The 16,516-nt window shown below is 38.0% G+C and overlaps 1 long non-coding RNA gene across 1 annotated transcript in view; it reads right to left on the reverse strand.

Annotated features, from left to right (window-relative positions):
- The window catches only part of LOC309609241, a 348,772-nt gene that overhangs the window by 77,314 nt on the left and 254,942 nt on the right, over positions 1 to 16,516 (reverse strand). The gene's annotated exons all lie outside the window — the stretch shown is intronic.

Raw genomic sequence — 16,516 nt, forward strand, 5'->3', positions numbered from 1 at the left:
CCACTCTAGGTGGTCACAAAGCATCGAGCTGATCTCCCTGTGCTATGCGTATGCTTCCCACTAGCTATCTAGTTTACATTTGGTAGTGTATATATATGTCCATGCCACTCTCTCACTTCGTCCCAGCATACCCTTCCCCTTCCTTGTGTCCTCAAGTCCATTCTCTACGTCTGGGTCTTTATTCCTGTCCTGCCCCTAGGTTCTTCAGAACTTTTTTTTTTTTTTTTAGATTCCATATATATGTGTTAGCATACGGTATTTGTTTTTCTCTTTCTGACTTACTTCCCTCTGTATGACAGTCTCTAGGTCCATCCACCTCACTACAAATAACTCAATTTTGTTTCTTTTTATGGCTGAGTAACATTCCATTGTATATATGTGCCGCATCTTCTTTATCCATTCATCTGTCGATGGACACTTAGGTTGCTCCCATGTGCTGGCTATTGTAAATAGAGCTGCAATGAACATAGTGGTACATGACTCTTTTTGAATTATGGTTTTCTCAGGGTATATGCCCAGTAGTCGGATTGCTGGGTCATATGGTAGTTCTATTTTTAGTTTCTTAAGGAACCTCCATACTGTTCTCCATAGTGGCTGTATCAAGTTACATTCCCACCAACAGTGCAAGAGGGTTCCCTTTCCTCCACACCCTCTACAGCATTTATTGTTTGTAGATTTTTTGATTATGGCTATTCTGACTTAACCATATGTCTTCTGATGGACATATAATTTTGCCTCAACTTTTTTATATACAAAATAATGCTACAATGAATGGCCCTGTTCATATATGTTCTTTGGATCCTTTTAATAACAAAATAAAGTTCAGGCTATTAGACATTGCTTTTTGGCCAAGCTTTCATATATATATAATCTGTAATGTGCTGCATTATTTTTTTGTGACTAAGAATATGTATAACCATTTAATGAAATACCACGTTATTTCTTTATTGTTAGTTTATTAGTGAGCTAATAATTCTTATTCTTTAAATTCATCAAATAGTCTAAGTATCTGAGTCTCCAGCAAGAGACAAGATATTCAAAGAAATGAATGGCTGGACTTCCCTGGTGGCGCAGTGGATGAGAACCCGCCTGCCAATGCAGGGGACACGGGTTCAAGCCCCGGTCCGGGAAGGCCCCACATGCCGCAGAGCAACTAAGCCCGTGCACCACAACTACTGAGCCCGCGCTCTAGAGCCTGCAAGCCACAACTACTGAGCCCGTGCGCCACAAGCCTGTGCTCCACAACAAAAGAAGCCACTGCCATGAGAAGCCCTCACCGCAATGAAGAATAGCCCCCGCTCGCCGCAACTAGAGAAAACCCGCGTGCAGCAACAAAGACCCAATGCAGCCAAAAATAAATAAATAAAATAAATGAATTAAAAAAAAAAAAAGAAATGAATGACAGTCAAAAGGGGTTGCAGAAAGGAGTTTAGTAAAGGAATTGTTTACAAAACTGCAGACAGGGTTAAGGAAAACCAACAAGATTCAGTGAAGCACCAGCGGGCTGGCAACAGTGTAAAGCTGTTACCAGTTTTAGCTGGAGGGGAAATAGTAGGAATGACTACTGGAACCTAGTGAGAACTGCAGCTGAGAGAGCCACTCACTAGGAGCTGTGTTCTCAAGTAGAATTATGTAGTCACTGCTGAACAACAGCCTGGCAGAGAGAGCTGGGAGGAATAAAGACCTGGACCTCTTTCTCTTCCTACCCTTCAAGTTCTGACTAGAGGCTGCCATTGGCTGGGCCCAACCAGAAGCCATGGGACAAGGAAGCTCTGTTAAGCAGACCATAGACTATCAGGCCTCTGGACCAGAGCAGAGTGGAAAACAGTAGGGAGTGGATCAGGCGACAAACAGAAAATACCTAGCACCACTAGTTTCTCTTTCAGTGTTACTTCCTACCTCCACATTTGATTAGCTTGATGGACATAACCAAGGGGTTCTAATACCCATGTGTCCACAGTAGATGGCACTGCCTGTGAATACAGAATATTCAGGGACAGACTGCTAAAGGCACCAGAATTTAGGCTCACAGAGAAGAAAGTAGCTGTAAGCACTAACTGAAATGCTCTAATGGTGCAAACATGATAGCATCCTTTAGGGTGCCCACCTACTACTAAATTTTTAAAGTATGACTTTGGAACCAGATAATCGCAGGATTGAATCCCTATTTCTGGTATTTGCTAGCCATGTGAACTTGGTCTTAGACCTGTGCTGTCCAATATGGTAGCCACTAACCACACTGGCTATTTAAATATACTTATTTTATATATTTACATAAACAAAAAAGTTTATATTTACATAAACTTAAATAAAATTAAAATTTTAAAATACAATTTAAATAAATAAAATTTAGAATTTAGTTCGTCATTTGCTCTTGCCACATTTCAAGAGCTCAGTAACTAATGTGCCTAGTGGATACTGAATTGGACAGCATAGAACATTTGCTTAAGCATCTAGCATCCAGCACTGTCAAGGAGAACTTTCTGCAATTATGGAAATGTCCTATCTGTCTAATAGACAGATTTTTACTCATACAATGCATATATTACATATGTAATACAAACAATACATTGAACTCATCAGACAGTAGTACGTAACTCATGGGTTTGTATGAGGATTACGTACGACAATATACGTAAAGTTCCTAGTAAACCACAGGGTACAGAGTAGGCGCTCAATAAATGGTAGCTATAGGAATGGCAACAGCAACAAGATCAAAAGCAGCAACATAATTGCGTTGTATCATACCCCTGATAGATAATTCTGGCGATATCGTTACACAAGGCGCTTTACCAACGTGTTGAGGCTGCCAGGCCTTAACAATGATCACACAGCTGTTGCTGATGAAGGCTGTGTGTCATTGAGCTGAGAGGCTCCTTGTTATGAAAGATCCCCAGCGTTGCTAGGAACTGGTTAGCAGGCTTCCATCTTGCAAGTGTGGTCATGCATGCCTTTGTTGAAAATACTGCTCTATCCCGAGACATTTTGTCCTTAATCTTTTGAATATGATACGATTCCTAATTTTTTCTGGTGGTTTGGAATGGCATGCTTTGTCAACATGTTTTTCTCACAGAATCTGATTTGTTTTCCTTGTATCTACAGGGAAGATGTGGCTCAATCTTCTGTAGGAATTCTATCAGCGTAAGCTTATACCCAGTCATCCTACTGCCTCTCTAAATCATGTCCAATGACCAGTTTGAATTCATGTTTTAATACGATTGTTCAGGTATAATGTAGTCTAATCTACAGAATATACTAGTGATTTGAGAGGATTGGTTTTATAATCTCGAGAATGGATGTTCTATTCCTTAAGTGGAGTGAGGAAACTATTGGTCAGCAACCAAACATAACTCATTTCCTTCCAGTTTTCTCCATTACCATGTCTCCATCTCCATATTCCAAACCACCCCTATCTTTTGTCCTCCTATAATCAATTTTCCACTCGGCTTAAAACATACAATAGCTTCCTGATGCACTTACAAAAGACTCTAAATCCCTGTCCATAGTCTTTTATTTTCTTCATAGAATTTACTTCTATCTGTAATTATTTATTTGATCTCCTGTTTATTTTCTATCTGCCTTCTGCCCACCTCATCTCTCTGGATGTAAGCTCCATGTGAGCTTATTGAACTGCTCATTGCCTGTTCATTGAACATCATCAACTCAGAACTTGGAAAAGTGCCTGGCACAGAGTAGAAGCTTTCAAAAGGCTTCAAGGCTATCTATCCTTGGGCAGGATGTAAAGAGTAAGCCGCAAACTTCTAAATTACAATCTAGCATCATGTTTACTACATTCCAATGTCTTTCTCCAAAAGTCCAGTATACTTAAAGGGATTCTTATTTTATGTTTTTATGTTTGTGCCATGGCCCCTGGGGCAGCAGAGGGAGGTGTCTGATGAATGCTATGGACTCCTTTTCCAAATAATGTTTAAATGCGCGCACACGCGCGTACACACACACACACACACACACACACACACAAGGATTACAAAGGAAACCAATTATGCTGATATATAGTTATCAAAATAGTTTTTAAAAACTTCCTATTTGTGATATAGTAATAGATGTGCTTCTTTTTCACTGTGTTAGAGAACAAGATCTAATGGAGGGTCTGAAATGATTTATTCTGATAGAGAAGTTCAAAAGTTATGTTTTGAGATGCCTCTAACAATTGCAGTGCGATATGAAAACAGCTATGATTTCTATTGTTGACAAAATTGCAGATACTGCTAACAATTCTGGGATTTGTGGCCCCTTAGTTTTAGAAATGGCTAAATTTCAATTAGAGGTTAGTAAAAACGCAGATGTAATTTTTTTCCCTTTCAAGTACACAGACCCCCTTACTTTTACACACAGATCTTTGTGAATCCCCGGACCCCAGGTGAAGAGAATGGAACTAGATGATGAGAAATAGCATGTGCTCAGGAGGGCATGCATGTGAATCTTGGCTGTAAGTGTATTCTCAGCCATGGAAATCACCTTGGATACCATCTGCAGCCTCAAATAAGGTCCTAGGCCTTTTTTCAGCCACTGGTATTATTTATTTATATATTTATATTTTAAAATATTGAAAAACACACACAAAAAAACATACTCACCTGTTATTCCGCCATTAAAAAATAAATATAAAGCAAGAAGTGAGACTCACTCTCTTCCCTACCAATTCTACCTCCCAAAGATAATCACCGTTAAGAATTTGGTGAATACCACACCTGATTTTTAACGTGTGTGTATGTGTACATGTGTGTGCATGTGTGCCAAACCTATATATTCACAGGAATGGAACATTGTTGAACAAATTTGTCTGCTGCTGGATTTTTTTCACATAATACTATACTTTGGACATTTAAAAAAAAAATCACATGTCATTTACTTAATGAGTCTTTGATATTCCATTGTATGAATGCACCACATGTATTGAAATTTTCTAATAAGCTCTTTTATTTGTCACTACAAATAATGCTATAATGAATATCCTGTATACATATTTTTATGTATTCTTGCTAATATTGTACAAAATTGGTTCTAGATGTGGAATTGCTAGGTCAAGGAGTATACTTATTTTAGATTTTAGTATAGATTACAAATTAGTCAGCAAAAAGGAATCTAATTTTCACACTCCAATGAGAGTGTCCATTTCTTCACACTCTTGCCAAAATGGAATGAATGTGTGTGTGTGTGTGTGTGTGTGTCTGTGTGTGTGTAATTTTTGTCAATTTGATGGGTGAAACTGTTAGCTCACTGCTTTAGTTTATTTACTGTTCCTTGAATACTAGTGAAGTTAGGTATCTCTTCATAGCTTTATATTTCTTCTTCTGTATTCATAATTTGGTCTCTGAATTCATACTCTTCATTAGTATTTTATATGAGGTATTTATCTTTTACATATTAATTTGTAGATGCTCTTTTTATATTGAAGATAATAACCTTTTATCAGTAGGGGGTGCTACAAATACTTTTTCCCAGTCTTTGCTTGTCTTCCTCCATATATATAAGCATGTACATTTATGAATAGGTGGTCACCAAGGAAATCTGATACAAGAATAAGTCTAAATTAAGTGACTCCACTTTAAAAATAGGGAACTTCCTTGGTGGCACAGTGGTTAAGAATCCGTCTGCCAATGCAGGGGACACGAGTTAGATCCCTGGTCTGGGAAGATACCACGTGCCACGGAGCAGCTAAGCCTGCGCTCCACAACTACTGAGCCTGCGCTCTGGAGCCTGCAAGCCACAACTACTGAGCCCCTGTGCTACAACTATGAAGCCCTCACGCCTAGAGCCTGTGCTCCACAACAAGAGAAGCCACCGCAACAAGAAGCCCGCACACCACAATGAAGAGTAGCCCCTGCTCGTCGCAACTAGAGAAAGCCCTCACGCAGCAACAAAGACCCAACACAGCCAAAATAAAATAAATAAATAAATAAATAAATAAACAAACAAACAAACAAATTTTAAAATAAATAAAATAAAAATAGACCAAAATGTCATGGTAAATACATTTTAAAGTTGATTTAGTCTTTATCTTTAAAATAAAATGACAATAAGGAATTAAGGTGATTTTTATCTGATATTAAATTTAATTCTAAAAATTAGCTAATTTTAGAACATTCGAAGAAAATTGGTTTATTTTGATAGCGGGTAAGGTATAAGTCAGATTGTATTCTAGCACTTTAAAAAGTCCTCCACAGCATAAGTGTTTTCCCACTATGATCATAAAGAGGATCTATTTTGTAAAAATATTAGAGAGTTTTATTCTTTTGCCTAAGGACCTCTATAGTAGTTGTTAACTGGTCCAACTCTTCTGGATCCTCATTTGTCAGCAACTTTGCTTATGATTCAAGCAATTCTCCAACATCGCTGTAATCATTTCACAAAATCCTGAAACATTTATAAGATTTGTAACTTCACTTAGCAATCAATTTGTTTAGAATTTGAATTGTTTATTCATTCTCTGCAACATCAGACAATAATTAGTTTATTGACATAATGGACAGAAGTAGGTATTAGTACTAATCAGGGAAGGAGTGGGGTCGTTAATATTTATTAGGGGGCATTTTTGTATCATGACAACTTTGACTTCTGCTGAAACTGAAGGGACCTGGATAATAAACTTTCTGAGAACTAACATCCTTAAGGTCAAATCTGTACTTTTATAATTTTTTTTTTCCATTATGGCTTCTGGGTTTCCTGTCTTGTTTAGAAGTTTTCCTTGGTCTGATGATAATATTTTACTATTTAGTTTTTCCAGTGGCTTTTATTGTTCTGCCTTTTACAATTAGATATTTACCCAATCTGGGATTTAACTGCAAAATATCTATGAAACTTTGTTATCTTTTATCTTTTATTCAAAGAATAAGTAATTTTCTCAATACGTTTTTGAATAAAATTTTTGATAGTAAATTTTGGATTTTATAGACCAGCAAAGTCTAAATAGTTGTGGAGTTGACATATAGTTGTCAATTCTTAGTTTATCCAAGTAGGGATTTTAAAACCAGCATTATTACCATCTATAACCTCCACCATTTCACATGAATGACTCCAAGAAGTGGAATTTCAGAATTAAAATAAAATAGCTTAGAGTTATTAAAACTCCCTACCTTAATCTTATTTCTCCTCATTTCACAGTGGATGGGTAAGAATTTGATCACAGAGTGGAATCAGTGTGGGGACCAGTAAGTGGAATCAACTACTTTAAATAATAACTGAACTCTTCGATTGGTTGAAATGCACAAACACTAATCCTTAGCTAGGGAGGCCATTGTAACCCCTGCATCTCAGAGCAGACAGATCCCCACCCATATCCCTCATCACATTGTAAAGATTCTGAAGCTCTGAGCATGACCACATTACTGCAAGAAATGAAAAGCTGAAATGGATGGGACTCGTGGGGAATCACATAGAAGGCAGTTTCAATGGAAAGCACCTAATACTCAGCACAGTTCACAAAACCCAATTATGAACAATTGGTTGTGCTGAACGAGGTCAGTCCCACCAGTCTGATGTGATGAGGAGGTCATTAGAAATCTCTAGTTGCTCAAGTAAAGGAAACGGCTGAAACACAAGAACAATCAGGTATCGCTAGCATTTATTGTCGAGGATTATGTTGTTGGATGATAAATTGTTGAAAATTTGTATTTGGTGATTTTTCTGTGCCTCTATACACATTTATATAAATTATTTCGCCCCATACCTAGGATGATTACATCAATGCAGTGATGAGATTTGAATGTCAGTTGACATGTTCCTTTGTTTATCGCTAAGTCTGGCTGTGTAAGCTACTTATTTACAGAGTAGTGCTGAATAGCACTTGTAAAGCTATCATTTTATTCCTCTCGAGTTCTCTGCTATCCAAATAAAAACAAATTTCCTTAGGCATCAGTTTGGGAATGTTGCCTTTGAAATCTAATAGTAAACCGGCTGCCTCAGCATCTGTGGAGCTCAACTCATTCCATCACCTTCCATAATTATAATTCTCCATTTGGACTCTTAGAAATGTAGTGATGGGGGAAAATCGCAATGAGAAAAGAGACAACTGATCAAAGAATTCATGGTGCTACAAAAGGAATTTTTATATCTTTTCTCCTTTTCTTTTCTCAGTCTGAACAGGTGTTGCATTTTGCAGAATAGTATGTTTTTTAAAAAGTTGCCTTTAAGGTGAATTTCTATATAGCGAATCATAGTTGTCTATTGATGTCTATAAAATTAAAGGTATGTTTTTCAGGTGGAAAATATCGACTCCCCCCCCTGAATTAAAACTTACACATGCATCACACATGCATTTTAAAAGCAAAACCTAAAAAATTTTAAATAAAACATGAGGAATAACTCCAAGAATAAATTACAGAATGAAATCACAAAGGAACTTGAGTTGTTTTGCATTTGGAATAAGAAGCCTGAGGATTTAAAAGAAAAATAACAACAACATCGTACTGAACAGAACATGCCAGGGGCAGAGCTGAACAGTCTTATGAAAGATATTTTTCATTCTTAACCAGAGTATGCTTGTGTGTACTAGATGACAAAATAATCAAGTGAAGAGTGAATAATTCAGCTCACCAACAGGTTGATTCGTGTTGAACTGATGCAATGCCAAACAGTTAGTTGGGATATTTTCCCCCTTGGAACATACGTCTAAACAAATACTCTTAAAGGAAGAAAGCAGCTGAAATTCTGAGCATAGATTCTGAAAGCCTGGATTGTGTGCCTGGCTTTGTCTCTCTGGGTAAATTACTTTGAGTTTCTGAATCTCCATTTCCTGATCTGGGAGGACATGACCACCTCAAAGAGCTGTAAGGAGAAAATTAGAGAATGTGCATAAAAGTATCTGGTAAATAATATACATTCAATACAGGGCTCAGAGATGGTCCATGCACTTGTCTTTTATGGTGTATGCTGTGTATTTCACATAATTTTCCATAGTATGTTTTCTACATTAAGCTAACAGTTTACATATGACCTACAAGGAGAACCGTGATATATTCAGAAAATGAGCCTTCTCAGTGATAAGCCAAGGTGTGTCCTCAGATCAAAAAGAAAGCTTGGATACCACTAGGATAGATTCAACTACCAAATAATTTTTAATCATTCACTAATTCACTCCCCAAAACATGTACTTGTTGTCTACCCTGTGCCACACACATGCTACGGCTGACTGGGCAGGCCTCTGTCCTCTACGCCCTTATAATCTGTTTGGGAAGAAAGGTGATATGTAACACACTTTGGTAAAATGTCATAAAGGCTATAGTAGAGGTTGGAATGAAGTATAAGAGGAAGAAATTTGTATCATTTTGAGAAGTGTCACATGGAGGCTGATATTTAACAATTTAATAAATGTTTTCATTTACGATTAAAAAAATAGATTCAGCTATCATGGAATCATCTTGCTACCCCTGTATGTGTGTGCACATGCATGCGTGCGTGCATGTGTGTGTGTGTGTGTGTGTGTGTGTGTGTTTTCATTTTTATAATTTCTTTTTTACGCTGGATAATTCAGAAGGTCTTTCTGGAAGCTCGATGTTCACTGACTTAACTCCCACATGAGCCCTGATGCTAGCTTTTGTATCATACAAAAAAGACAGTAAAGGGCCTCCCTGGTGGTGCAGTGGTTAGGAGTCCGCCTGCCAATGCAGGGTTCAGGCCCTGGTCCGGGAAGGCGCCACAACTACTGCGCCTGCGCTCTAGAGCCCGCGAGCCACAACTACTGAGCCCGTGTGCCACAACTACTGAAGCCCGCGTGCCTACAGCCCGTGCTCCGCAACGGGAGAGGCCACTGCAATGAGAAGCCTGCGCACCGCAATGAAAGAGCGGCCCCCGCTCGCCGCAACCGGAGGGAGCCTGCGCACAGCAACGAAGACCCAACGCAGCCAAAAAAAAAAGACAGTAAAGCAGCTAATGGAATCCTTTCTTTCAAATACTACTTGATATGACTAATCTTGCTGTTTGGTCTAATAATGCAGCTCTGTGCTGACCGTACTAGTTAATTTCTACAGCTTAGAGGACTGCTTTTCAGTGCAAAGGAAAACTAAAACAGAGTATCAGCTGTGGTGTATAATCTATATATAATCTCTATTTCTATATTTTTATGGCTTGACATTCAGAATAAACCACAACTGTCAATTCCCCAGACCCCCAGATCATGATTACCTGGAATATCTGATTCTCTGAGAATTTCTAAGCTTATCTGCTTTTACACAAATTCACTTGCTAAGGAGATTTCACAAAAAGCAATTTAACTCTGGGCCTCTTAAGGGTGTGTGTGTGTATATATATATAAATATAATGAAAGAAAGGCATGCAATTTCCAGTTTTCTCCCCTCCAGTAAAACTGCATCTGGTTTCACTTTTGATCCATGGAGATTCTAAAGGCAGTGTTCTACAGAAATGCTTTTCTTGTACCATCACATTGTTTGCATCTGGGCTTGCCCTGCAGCACAGGTGTGAGATCACGTATGGTACGGAGGGGCAGAGGGTAGTGGGAAGGGAAGGAGTGGGTGAACATCAGAATCGTCAGGAAGCTTTTCCAAAGTGTGCATCCCTGGTTCACCTCCCTCCTCATCTCAATCAGTCAGTTGCAGAACTAGTGATCAAATGAGCTAGAATGGCCAGGGAGTATGTTTTGCAGAGAGCATAGGGGCTTAAGCCATTCAGGTACAGACATTACACATCTTGTCAAGGATAGTGCTTACTGCGGGTGGAAGTGAAGTTCAGGAATGTGAAAGAATACCTATTAATTTGTTGGTGTGGATTTTTATCATCAAGGAAAGGTTTTAGTTACCATTTACATAAGAACCATAAACAGCCAGCCAGGAAACTTCTGAACCAACTTGAGTCGTCTTACTTAGCAGTTAATTAAAGTTCCCTTATGAATGCGAAAGAAATAAGTTCACACAAATATGTTGGTAATACCTTCCATACGGGTATCTGCCCACATTGTTATAAAACTGTTGTTGAAGCTAAATCAACTGATTAAGTCAAATAAACTGGATTATTCCTTGTGCACAAACATGCAGACATGTAAAATGTAAAACTATGATTTGCATGAAAATGTCCTTCCCAGTTGACCACTGCTATGGTTAACTGGTGCTTGTTGCTATAGGATCTTTGGAGCAGGTTTAGCAGAGGCATCTGGAAAATGTAAGGCCATGGGTGATGTAAGGGGGAAGTGGTTCACTGGCTCCCACCCCATATTGGTCAAGGGTGAACTCACGAGCATTAGCTCCCAGGTACTTTTGGATTATGCAAGCATGAGTGGCATGCTTTCCCACAAATGTCCTAAGCTAAGTATCAGAGAGTTGAGATGAGGTACTGCCAGCTTGCACCTGCTAAAGCTGGTCAAAGCTTCATAGAACCAGTTATTGCATCTGTGGTTAGGTAAGAGGTAGGATTGAAAGGACTTAAAATCCACATGAGAGTTGCCTGGTGCATTGAAAAATAGAACATCTTTTAAAACTAAAACAAAGCTTTTTCACAGTGCATATATTCAGTACCCAGAACAACAATGGGATGTTGAATGGAGAACCTTTAATAAATAGAAAGCATGGGAAATGCATTTAGAGTAAAAAATGACAGGTCCTAAATCTGACACTTTCTGGCAGTATGAACTTAGACCAGTTACATTCAATTTTGCTGAGCCTCAGTTTCCTGATCTCCAAAGACAGGGATAAATGATATTTTTCTCATGGGATTCTTGAATGCTAAATGAGATGCTAAATGTAGTAGCATGGTTAGCATTTCAGAAAATGGGCACTCCTAATAAAAATTATTAGCATTCAATCAAAGTCAGCACACAAGGCAACTTGGAGGGACCACGCCATGATTAGGGGCTGTAGATTTCAGTCAGCCAGGACCAGGGGAGGGAGAGAACAAAGGTGACCTCAGCTGGTGGGAACTAGTGGAAGAGCTTTTCTGGATCCTGGGGAACTTTAGATTATGCAGAACAATGAAAACCAAGTTGGGAGTTGGGAGTGTCAGAGATCACACTGAGACCAGAGGTCAAGTGTGGTGACCTCTGATCCAAAGCTAGGAAACAGAATGCTCAGAAGGTGGAAGTCAAGTCCTGTCAAGGGTCAAAGGCAGGCAAACGGTTGTGCCAGCACACATGTTGCTCCATTACAGGCCTTCCTTGTCAGGAAGCTTGCCATTGCATTTCCTGCCATGCTGAAAACAAATAGCTAACTTCCAAGGTGTGGTCAGCCAAAAGTCTGAGAGATCAAAGATACACAGTCCTGCAAATGGCCAGATTATGCAGCAGTTAACAGGAAAAGTTCTAAACAAAACATCTGTACTATGTACTTATCCCAAGAAGTTATGCACTTTTTTCCAAAGATGTCTATAACTTAAGGAGTTCTTATTTACTATTTACAAGGTGTGACAAATTTTTCTGATTTTCTTTGAACTTCCTGCATCTTTCTGCCCTGGCCCTGTGCCTTTAAATTGGTGTTGTGACCAGAATTCAGTTAAAATAAGCTCTTTAACCTCATGCTTGTAAATGTCTTAACATGTTTTACATTGATCCACACTTCACTGATTCCAAACATCCATCCATCCATCTACACACACATCCATCTATCCATCCATCTGTCTTAGTCCATTGGGCCTCTATAATAGAATATATAGTAAAATACAATAGACTGGGTGGCTTAAACAACAGACATTTATTTCTTATAGTTCTGGAGGCTGGGACGTCCAAGATCAAGGTGTTGACAGATTCCATGTCTGGTGAGGGCCTGTTTCCTGGTTCACAGATGGCCATTCTCTTGATGTGTGTCTTCACATGGTGGAAGGGTCAAGGGAGCTGTCTGGGGTCTCTTTTATAAGAGCGCTAATACCAGTTATGAGGACTCTACCCTTATGACCTAAGTGTCTCCCAAACACTTACCTCCAAATACCATCACATTGGCGATTAGGTTTCAACATATGAATTTTAGGGGGACACAAGCATTCAGTCTATAGCACCATCCATCTATTCATACATTGATTTATTCATTCAACTATTCAATAATCCAATAATTTAATCATTAACTAGAAAATATTGATTATATGCTTTCTAAATTACTGTTGCGAAGGGTTATAAGAGTATCTGGCAAATAGTATAAAGTGCAGGGGTGCCTCATGCATTTGTCTGTTAGAGTACGCTGTATATTTTATAAATTTTCCATACTTTGGTTTCAATTTTAAGCTACTAGGTTACATGTGACATATAAGTAGGTAAGTGTGTGGTACTATCTCACTGAGGTTTTAATTTCATTTAAAGGCTAATGATGTTGAACATCTTTTCATGTGCTTAATTGCTTTCTGTATACTCTGTGAAAAGTCTTGTCGTTTGCTCATTTTCTAACTGGATTATTGTTTTTTTTACTATTGAGTTTTGAAAGTTCTTTGTATATTCTAGATACTTGTCCTTTGGATGAGTGGTTTGCAAATATTTTCTACCTGTCTGTATCCTGTCTTTTCATCCTCTTAATAGGATTTTTCACAGTGCAAAAAGTATGATTTTGATTAAGTCTAATTAAGTTTACATAATCAATGTTCATGGATTTTCTTTTATGGATTTTGCTTTTGATGTCAAATCTAAGAATTTTTTGCCTAGCTCTAGATCCTGAAGAATTTCTCATTGTCTTTCTAAAAGTTTTTAAGTTTTTTTTACATTTAAGTCTATGATCCATTTAGAGTCAATTTTTGTATAAGATGTAAGATAGGTTGAGGTTCAGTTTTTGTCTATGGATGTCCAGTTGCTCCAGCTCTATTTGTTGAAAATGCTATCTTTCCTTCATTAAATTGCTTTTGCACCTTTCTCAAAAATTAGTTGGGCATATTTTCGTGGATTTACTTCTGGGTTCCTTCTCTATTCTGTCCCACTGATGTATGTGTCTATCCCTCTGTCAGTACCATATATTCTGATTATTGAAGTTTATGATATGTCTTCTAATCAAGTACATGATTACTCCTACTTTATTCTTTTTTTTTTTTGGCCACACCATGTGGCTTGCTGGATCTTAGTTCCCTGACCAGCTATATCTATAAAACTCTTGCTGGGATTTTATCTTTCCTAGGTTGAATCTTTTAATACATGAATATGGTATGCCTCTCCATTTAAATAGGTCTTCTTTGATTTCTTTTGTCACCATTTTGTAGTTTTTAGCATATAAGTCTTATATACATTCTATTAGATTTACACCTAAGTACATCATTTTTTGATTAATTGTATATAGTATTGTATTTTTATTCTGGTGTTTATGTGTTCATTGCTAGTATGTAGAAATACAATTTTTTTTTTTTTTTGGTATGCTTTTTGAATCCTGCACCTTGAGAAACTTACCTATTAGATCTAGGAAGTTTTATTTCTTCCTTTCTGAGCTGTATGCCCTTTATTACCTGTTTAAAATGTAATTAGCTTAAATATTTCCTCATATACATTTAGAACCATATGAGACATTGTTATAATTTTTGCTCCAACCATCAAACATAATTCAGAAAACTAAAAGAAGTCTATTGTATTTAATCTTATTATTGCTAATCATGTTCTTTCTTCCTTCCCAACATTCCAGGGTCCATCTTTTATCATTTCCCTTCCATTTAGTGAATTTTCTTTAGCCATTTTTTTAAAGGAAGTTCTGCTGGTGATAAATTCTCTTAGTTTTTCTTCATCTGAGAATTTCTTGATTTCCCTTTCATTTCTAAAAGATATTTTCACTGGATATGGGATTCTGCAGTGGCAGTTTTTTAATTTCAGCACTTGAAAAATGCTGTACTACTTCCTTCTGTCATATTTCTGATGCAAAATCCACTCTTATTCAAGTTGTTTTTCCCTTGTAGGTAAGGTACTGTTTCTCTCTCACTGCTTTCAAGATTGTTCTTTGTCTTTAATATTTAGTAATTTGACTATGATGCGTCTTTAATGCCGATTTCTGTGTTTCTTTGGATTTATCCTGTTTGTGGTTAGCTCAGCTTCTTTAATCTGTAGGTTATGTCCTTTGGAAGTTTCAGCCATGGTATTTGAGCACTTCTTCAGCCCCATATTCTTTCTCCTCTCCTTCCAGGACTCCAAGGACATGATACTAGATCTTTTGGTATTAGTTTTACATGTTCCTAAGACTCTTGTTCATTTTGTTCCCAGTATATTATCTCTGTGTTCTTTATACATTTTTTTAAGAGAGAATATTATTCAAAAATCAAAAGGTAAAATATTTCAAATCCTTCCTGATGAGTGACATTAGAAGGCCCTTTAGCCCAGGATGGCTATGAATTTCAGCCCTATCACATGCTAAGCAGTAGATGGGCTTGGATCCCCTATTTTATGGAAGCAGTTGATGCAGTGAGGGTTTAAGCCACACAGCAGAGGACATATAACTATTATTACCAGTATACAAATGAGTAAGATGGGTCTTTGAAAGAGGCAGAGCAATTTGCCAAAATAACACAGCGAATTAATGGTGGAGCTACGATTTGAACCATGGGGTACCTATGATCTCCAACTACAGGATGCAGTATTGACCAAGGTGCCCAGCTGCAGCACGCTGGAATCTATTGCAGGCATGCCGTGTAGGGCCATTCCTGGATGACATGGGGTTCTCTGACAGCTCACTCTGCCCTAAGAACTCCTCAAGATCCTTGCCACGCCTCTCCTAGACTTCACAGCAGTCTGAGATGCTTCCACCCAACCTCCCTCCCTCTCTCCTTCACTTAGGGTCAGACATGCATCACTAATGATGGCTCACCCAGCCTATCCCAGCTCCCTCTCCCGTTTTCTCCAATACAGGCATTTCCCTTAAGAAAATCCTTGCATGTTTAATAACAGTTTGGCATCTGTTTCTGGAGGAGCTAAATTAACACAATCAGGTAATCTGATTTAAGAGCTCACGGTATTGACTACCACTCCATACGTGGTAGAAAGAAATAAGTGCTTCTGAGGAATGATTTAAGATTCCACTGGGAAGATCAAATAAAATAATATATGCGGGAAGATTTTATAATCTCTTAAATTGACTGCAAATGCAAGTGGTCCTTATTATTTACAGTTCACACAGCATAGTTTGCCGTGGACTCTGCCTGCTCTCAGCCACTGGCCTAGGTGTGGATGATTTCCAATTTATCATATAAGCTAATGATTGCTGCTTTGTGAGAACTGCAGACTTATCACTTTAATTTTTGTAATACTTAGCATAGCCATGATTTATAAGGCGTGTTAGTGACAGTACACCCTAAGTTGGTTTTTATCCAAATAAACTGGAATTTGGCAACAACTTTGTAAAAATTGATATAATGTGCACCTAGCAATGATCCCATTCATTACCATGCCAGTTATCTAAATTGTCTTTAAACAAGGGTGTGGTGAGTTTTCGGAGAACTGATAATAAACTCCACACCTGTTCTATCTGTTCCACATCAAAGGTAATTGAAAGCTTACCTGTTATTATCTGGCCTCCTCACCTGGGAAGCAAGATACTCAGTGTGAGGAGCTCTTGTTCATTTAGGCCACAAAAATGGATTTGAATAAATCACTTAGCTATCCTCAATA

Source organism: Balaenoptera borealis (genome assembly GCF_965194805.1).
Source record: "Balaenoptera borealis genome assembly, chromosome: 13".
NCBI lineage: Eukaryota > Metazoa > Chordata > Mammalia > Artiodactyla > Balaenopteridae > Balaenoptera > Balaenoptera borealis.